Source organism: Theropithecus gelada, chromosome 7b, assembly GCF_003255815.1.
Source record: "Theropithecus gelada isolate Dixy chromosome 7b, Tgel_1.0, whole genome shotgun sequence".
Lineage (NCBI taxonomy): Eukaryota > Metazoa > Chordata > Mammalia > Primates > Cercopithecidae > Theropithecus > Theropithecus gelada.
In genome coordinates this window covers 46,486,608-46,495,083 of record NC_037675.1, presented here as the reverse complement: position 1 = coordinate 46,495,083, position 8,476 = coordinate 46,486,608, and the positions used below count along the sequence as shown (strand labels likewise).

General features: G+C 37.1%; 1 protein-coding gene across 2 annotated transcripts in view; it reads right to left on the bottom strand.

Annotated features, from left to right (window-relative positions):
- The window catches only part of TOGARAM1 (TOG array regulator of axonemal microtubules 1), a 115,450-nt gene that overhangs the window by 14,063 nt on the left and 92,911 nt on the right, over positions 1 to 8,476 (bottom strand). The window lies entirely within an intron of this gene.

Below are 8,476 nucleotides of genomic sequence, written 5' to 3'. Positions count from 1 at the left end.
GCAGCACCCCGGGGGGGGGGGGGCCGGTGGGGGGCCGGCGACAGCCCCCCACGACCCCCCCCGGGGGGCAACACAGCGGAGACTCCGTCAAAAAAAAAAAAAAAAAAAAAAAAAAAAGAAAACTAATATGGTCTACTAACATAGACTTCAAGATAAAGAATATTACCAGAGATAAAGGTACTTCATAATGAAAAAAGGACCAATTTATCAGAAAGTCACAACTATCCTCAATGTATTTAAACGTAATCACAGTGGATCAAAATACATGAAGCAAAAAGTGATACAACAGAAAGTATAAATAAATCCACCAATACGTTGGGGATGTCAATACTCCTATCTCAGCAATTGATAGAACAAGTAGAAAAAAATCAGTAAGATTATAGAACATTTGAATAACAACCGACTTAACCTAACTGACATTGTATAGAATATTACATTCAACAAGAGCAGAATGTACATTCTTCCAAGTAGATATAAAATAGTCACTAATATAGAACACATGCTGGGCCATAAAACAAGTCTCAAGAAGTTTAAAAGAACTAGAATCCTATAGAGCATGTTCAGTGACACAGCAGAACTAAATTTAAAATCATTAACAAAATGATATTTAGAAAATCTCCAAATATTTGAAAATTAAACACACTTCTAAATAGCACCTGTATTGAAGAAGAAACCACAAGGGTATTATTCAGCATCATCCCAATACCAAATCCAAAGACATTTTAAGACAAGAAAACTAAAGACCTCATGATTGTAGACACAAAAATACTCAAATAATTTTAGTAAATTAAACCCAGTAATATATTAAAAATATGACACATCATCATCACCAAGTGCGGCTAATCCAAGGAATACAAGTTACCATTTTTAACATTTAACATAATTCACAACAGCAGCCATAAACAAGGATGAGTTCATGTCCTTTGTAGGGACATGAATGAAGGTGGAAACCATCATTCTGAACCAACTATTGCAAGGACAGAAAACCAAACACTGCATGTTCTCACTTATAGGTAGGAATTGAACAATGAGAACACTTGGACACAGGATGGGGAACATCACACACCAGGGCCTGCTGTGGGGTGGGGGGAAGGGGGAGGGACAGCATTAGGGCATATACCTAATGTAAACGACGATGCAGCACACCAACATGGCACATGTATCCATATGTATCAAAGCTGCACGTTGTGCACATGTACCCTAGAACTTGAAGTATAATAAGAAAAAAATAGTAATTCACAATAGTAACAAAATAAAAAAAGAATTATCTTAATAGATGCTGGAATGGCATTTGAGAAAAATTCAACACCCATTCATGATTAAAAACTCACAAACTAGAAGGGAACTTCATTAATTTGATAAAGAGCTTTCTATGAAACCTACAGCTAATATCATACGCAATGGAGAAATGCTGAACATTTTGTCCCAAAGACCAGGAATAAGGTAAAGATGTCTGTTATTACTTCTATTTAACATTAGATTTGATATTCTAACCAGTACAATATTAAGGTAGGAAAAATAGAAGCATACAGATTTGAAAGGAGGAAATAAAATACAAGAAGATCCTGGAGAATCATGTGCTGACAGAAAGTAAATGGATGGGGCATGTTGTAAAAGCATAGCAGCCAACCTGAAGGAACTCCTAAAGCTAGAACCATTTGAAGAGGGAAATAATGGCAGTATTCGATTATACCCCACAGAATAAAATAGAAATCCATTAGTCTTCACAAATATAAATGAATATTTGCATAAATAAACATATGAAGGAAATGGAACAGTTTTTCTGTAAAGAAAAAAAATCAACCAATGAATGTAGAAGAAATCAAGAAAACAGATCATTATTAGGCAAAAAACCATGTACTAATTGCTATAGGCAAAATCTCTCAGTGGTGGATAAAACTAGTGGGCTATGTATGATGAGAAATAGGATATTTACACAGTCTCAAAGTTTCCAAAGATATATATTAATTACAAAGGGAAAAACAGTACAGTGCCTAGCAGAAACCACCATAAGCTAATAATCAAAGTTAATGTTATCAGTAGTAAGACATAACAACATCATGTACCTTGTGATGTAATACAGTGAAAACGGTACAACATCACTTCTGTGGTGTTCTTGCATAACTTCCATCTAATTGTGAGAAAATATCAGATAAACCCAACTTGAGAAATATCTATGAAATAAGTGTTCGGAAAAGGCCTCCCACACAGTATGCTCTGAATAGATATTAAGAAAGCATTTTCTAATGGGTTCCAAAAAACATTTTTTGACCAAGGTATCTGATCCAGGATCTTATGAGATTATGTAATATCAAGGTAGAAAAACTGCCAATTCTTATTTAGTAGGTCTGGAAGGAGCATAACATTTTGCATTTCTGGCTGGGTAAGGTGGCTCATGTCTGTAATCCTAGCACTTCTGGAGGCCGAGGTGGGTGGATCACCTGAGGTCGGGAGTTCAAGACCAGTCTGGCCAACATGGTGAAATCCTGTCTCTACTAAAAATACAAAAATTAGCGGGGTGTGGTGGCACACACCTGTAGTCCCGGCTACTTAGGAGACAGGAGAATCACTTGAACCCAGGAGGCGGAGGTTGTAGTGAGCTGAGATCTTGCTGTTGCACTCCAGCCTGGGTGACGGAGCGAGACTCCGTCTCAAAAAAAATAAAAAAATAAAAATTAAAAAGTCCAGGCGCGGTGGCTAACTCCTGTAATCCCAGCACTTTGGGAGGCCAAGGCAGGCAGATCACGAGGTCAGGAGATCGAGACCATCCTGGCTAACACAGTGAAACCCCGTCTCTACTAAAAATACAAAAAAAAAATAAAAATAAAAATAAAAAAATTAGCCAGGCATGGTGGCAGGCGCCTGTAGTCCCAGCTACTCGGGAGGCTGGGGCAGGAGAATGGCGTGAACCAGGAGGCGGAGCTTGCCATAAGTTGAGATCGCGCCATTGCACTCCAGCCTGGGCAACAGAGCAATACTCTGTCTCCAAAAAAAAAAAAAAAAAAAAATTGCATTTCTAAAAAGCTCCTAGGTGATGCCAATGTGGCTGTTTTGTGGGCTGTACTTAAAATATCAAGGTCCCAAAGCATATATTTTCACATACATCTTTATTTTTTATAAAAGTCATTATTTTAGTTTATGAAATATTTCAGAGATATACAAATACAGAAAATATGAGAGATACCTATGTATACTATGAATTCTATGTATTCGTGTAATTTTTCAATAGAGTTTTTTTGTTTTTCTTTTTTTTGTTTTTGTTTTGCTCTGTTTTGTTTTGTTTTGTTTTGAGACACTGTCTTGTTCTGTCACCCAGGCTGGAGTGCAACGGAGTGATCTCAGCTCACTGCAACCTCCACCTCCTGGATTCAAACGATTCTCCTGCCTCAGCCTCCTGAGTACCTGGGATTACAGGGGTGTGCCACCATGCCCAGCTAATATTTTGTATTTTTAGTAGAGATGGGGTTTCTCCATGTTGCCTAGGCTGGTCTGGAACTTCTGAGCTCAGGCAATCAGTCCACCTTAGCCTCCCAAAGTGCTAGGATTACAGGTGCATACCACTGCGCCCGACCAACAGTGTTTAAAATGTATTTAAAGCCAGATGTGGTGGCTCATGCCTGTAATCTCGGCAGTTTGGAAAGCTAAGGTGGGAGGATCCCTCAAGCCCAGGAGTTTGAGTCCATCCTGGGCAACATGGTGAAGCACCATCTCCAAAAACAAACAATATATATGTGTTTATATATATATATATATGTTTTTTTAATATATATATATGTTTATATATATATATATATAAGCCAGGCATGTTGGTGTGCACCTGTGGTCCCAGCTACTCCAGTGGCTGAAACAGAAGGATTGCTTGAACCCAGGAGGTCAAAGCTGTGCTGAGATGTGATCACACCACTGCACTCCAGCCTGGGCAACAGAGAGAGACCTTGTCTCAAAAATAAAATAAAATAAAATGTATTTAAAAACAGAACAAAGAGGTCATAGTAATAATTTTAAAATAAGCAAATTTTAATAGACTTTGTCATCACTAGACTGGCCCTATAAGAAATACCCAAATGGGCCCTAAACATGGAAACAAAGGTTGATATTTGCTATCATAAGAACATAAGAAAGTATAAAACTCACAGGTCATATAAAGCAATCATATAAAGGAGGAAGAGAAAGGAATCAAATGGCAACAAGACAGAATTCCACTAAACCACAAAAACAGAGAAAATGAAAGAAACAATTTATAAAACAGGTAGATAACACTTAACAATGTGACAGGAACAAAATCTCACATATCAATATTAACCTTGTATGAAAATGGATTAAACGATCTACTTAAAAGTTACAGATTGGCCAACTGGATAAAAAACATGATCCAACTATATGCTGCTTATAAAAAACTCACCCCAGCTGAAAAGACACATACAGACTAAAATTAAAGGGGTACAAAAAGATATTCTACGCTGGGCATGGTGGCTCACGCCTGTAATCCCAGCACTTTGGGAGGCTGAGGCAGATGGATCACGAGGTCAGGAGTTTAAGACCAGCCTGGCCAACAGCGTGAAACCCCGTCTCTACTGAAAATACAAAACTTACCTGGGCATGGTGGCGTGTGCCTATAGTCCCAGCTACTAGGGAGGCTGAGGCAGGAGAATTGCTTGAACCTGGGAAGCGGAGGTTGCAGTGAACTGAGATCGTGCCACTGCACTCCAGCTTGGGCAACAGAGTGAGACATCGTCTCAAAAAAAAAAAAAGAAAAAAAAGAAAAAATTCTACACAAATGGAAGCCAAAAGTGATCAGGTGTAGCTATGCTTACATCAGATAACACAACCTTCAAATCAAAAACAGTAAAAAAAAAAAAAAAAGACAAAGGTCATTATATAATGACAAGGGATGAATTCAGCAAGAAGCTATAAGAATCCCAAATATATATGCACCCAACACTGGATCACCCAGATTCATAAAACAAATATTTACTAGACCTAAAGAAAGAGACAGCAAAACAATCCTGTTTTGATTGTGGACTTCAACATTCCACTCACAGAACTAGGCAGATTATTGAGACAGAAAATTAACAAAGAAACACTGAACTTAAATTGGACTTTGGACCAAATGGACTTAACAAACATTTACAGAACATTCAACCCCAAAACTGCAGAATATACATCTTTCTCATCAGCACATGGAACATTCTTCAACACAGACCATATGTTAGGTCACATAATAAGTCTCAACAAATTTTTAAAAACTGAAAACAAATCAAATATCTTCTTAAGACCACAACGGAATAAAACTAGAAATCAATACCAAGAGGAAATTTAGAAACTATACAAATACATGGAAATTAAACAACATATTCCTGAATGATCATAGAGTCATGACAAAAATTTAAAACATTTTTTGAAGTAAATGAAAACGGAAACACAACATACCAAAACCTGTGGGATACAGCAAAATCACTGTTAAGAGGGAAGTTTATAGCGTTAAATGCCTACATGAAAAAAGTAGAAAGCACTTTGTGAGGCTGAGACAGGAGGACTGCTTGAGCCCAAGAATTTGAGGCTGCAGTGGGCTATGATGATGCCACTACACTTCACCCTAGGCAACAGAGTGAGACCCTGTCTCTCTCTCTCTCTCTCTCTCTATTAAAAAAAAAAAAAAAAAGTAAAATGATCACAACTTAACATCACATTTCAAGAAACTAGAAAAACCATAACAAACCAAACCCCCAAGGTTAGCCAAAGAAAATAAGTAACAAAGATCAGATGAGAACTAAATGAAATAACCCCCCTATTCCCCAAAATACAAAGCATCAATGAATTGAAAAACTGGTTCTTCAAAAAGACAAAATAAATCGCTAGCTAGCTTAAGAAAGAATATCCAAATAAACAAAATCAGAAAGGAGACATTACAACTGATATGACAGAAAAAACAAGGGATCATCAGAGACTATTATGAGTAACTACACTTCCACAAACTAGAAGACCTAGTTTGTGGAATTCCTGGAAACATACACCCTCCCAAGATTGAACCAGGAAGAAACAGAAATCCTGAACAGACCAATGAGTAGTGAGAATGAATCAGTAAGCAAAAAAAAAAAAAACCCCACAGGACAAGATGGGTTCACAGTCAAATTCTACCAAATGTACAAAAATAAATAAATAATAAAACAAAAACTTATACCAATCATCCTGAAACTTTCCAAAAATTGGAGGGGGGAATCTGCCCTAAATTATTCTATGAGGCCAGTATCACCCTGATACCAAAACAAGGCAAAGACACAACAAAAGACAAAAGCTATAGACTAACATCCCTTACAAATATTGATGTAAAAATCCTCAACAAAATACTAGCAACAACAGCACATCAAAAAGATAAAATATCAGGATCAACTGGGTTTTATACTAGAGATGCAAGGACGGTTCAACACACGGAATTAAAAAAAATATGATATATCACACAAACATAGCTAAGGACAAAAACCATATGATTATCTCAAAGGAAGCAGAAAAAGCATTTGATAAAATTCATCATCACTTCATGATAAAAATCCTCAACAAACTAGGCACAGAAGGAACATACCTCAACATAATAAAGGCCATATACAATAAACCCACAGCCAACATCATACTAAACAGGAGAAAGTTGACAGCATTCCAAGAACTGGAACAAGTCAAAGATGCCCACTTTCACCACTTCTATTCAACCTAGTACTGTAAGTCCTGGAAAAAGTAATCATGCAAGAGAAAAAAATAAAAGGCACCCGAACTGCAAAAGTTAAATTATTCCTGTTTGCTGATGATATGATCTTATATCTAGAGAACCCCAAAGACTTCACCAAAAGACTCTTAGATTTGATAAACGACTTCAGTGAAGTGTCAAGATACAAAATCAACTTTAAAAAAATCAACAGCATTTCTATATACCAATAAGGAATAAGCTGAGAAACAAATCAAGAAGGCAATCCCACTTATAATAGCTAAAAAAGAAATAAAATACCTAGGAGTATATTTTTAACCAAGGAGGTAAAAGATATCTACAAGGAAAACTAAAAAACACTGACAAAAGAAGTTGTAGATGACACAAACAAATGGAAAAACATCCCAGGTTCATGGATCAGAATAATTAAAATGACCATCCTGCCAAAAGCAGTCTACAGTTTCAATGCAATCCCTATCAAAATACCAATATCATTTATCACAGACTTACAAAAAACAATCCTAAAACTCGTGGCTCACTGAACCTTTTTTTGGAACAAAAAAATAGCCCAAGTAGCCAAAGCAATCTTTTTTTTTTTTTTTTTTTTTTTTTTTTGAGATGGAGTCTCACTCTTGTTACCCAGACTGGAATGCAATGGCACGATCTCAGCTCACTGCAACCTCCACCTCCCGGATTCAAGCAATTCTCCTGCCTCAGCCTCCTAAGTGGCTTGGGATTATAGGCACCCTCCACCATGCCTGGCTAATTTTTTGTAGTTTTAGTTGAGACAGGGTTTCACTATGTTGCCAGGTTGGTCTCAAAACTCCTGACTTCGAGATCCGCCCGCCTCAGCCTCCCAAAGTGCTGGGATTACAGGTGTGAGCCATGGCGCCCAGCCAGTCAAAGCAATTTTAAGCAAAACCAACAATGCTACAGGCATCACATTACCTGGCTTCAAATTACACTATAAGGCTGTAAAACCCAAACAACATGGTACTGGTCTAAAAACAGAAACATACATTAATGCAACAGAATAGAGAACCCAGAAATAAAGCCACATATCTACAACCAACTGATCTTTGACAAAGCTGACGAGAACATACATGGAGGAAAGAGCAGTCTTTTCAAAAATGGTGCTGGAAAAATTAGATTGCCATATGCAGAATGAAACAATATCTCTCACCTTATATAAAAATCAACTAAATGGATTAAAGACTTAAATTTGGGACCTACATTTATAAAAATACAAGAAGAAAACCTAGGCAGTACTCTTCTGGACACTAGTCTAGGTAAATAATTCATGACTAAAACCTCAAAAGCACAGGTAACAAAAACCACCAGGCTTGGCTAATTTTTGTATTGTTTTGGTAGAGACAGGGTTTTGCCATGTTGCCCAGGCTGATCTCGAACTCTTGAGCTCAAACAATTCTGCCTGCCTCAGCCTCCCAAAGTGCTTGGATTACAGGTGTGAGCCACCATGCCTGGCCTTCCAAATCCTTGTAATGCTTTCGTTTTCTTAAGGTTTTTTTTTTCCCCTTTAACCTTAATTATGTATTACTTTACAACTAGGGGAAAAAGAAAGGCTACAAATTTTTAAAAAATTAATCAGTTGTCCAAAATAGGCCTAACATCGACAAGTTCAATAACACTAAAGCATTGCTAATGTCTAGTGCAAATAAAAGCAAGTTGCTGTAAATATATAATTGCCTTATTAAATCTAATTACCTCACACTTTCTGGATCCTAACCAAACTTTCAAAACTCCATTAAATTTTGGCAA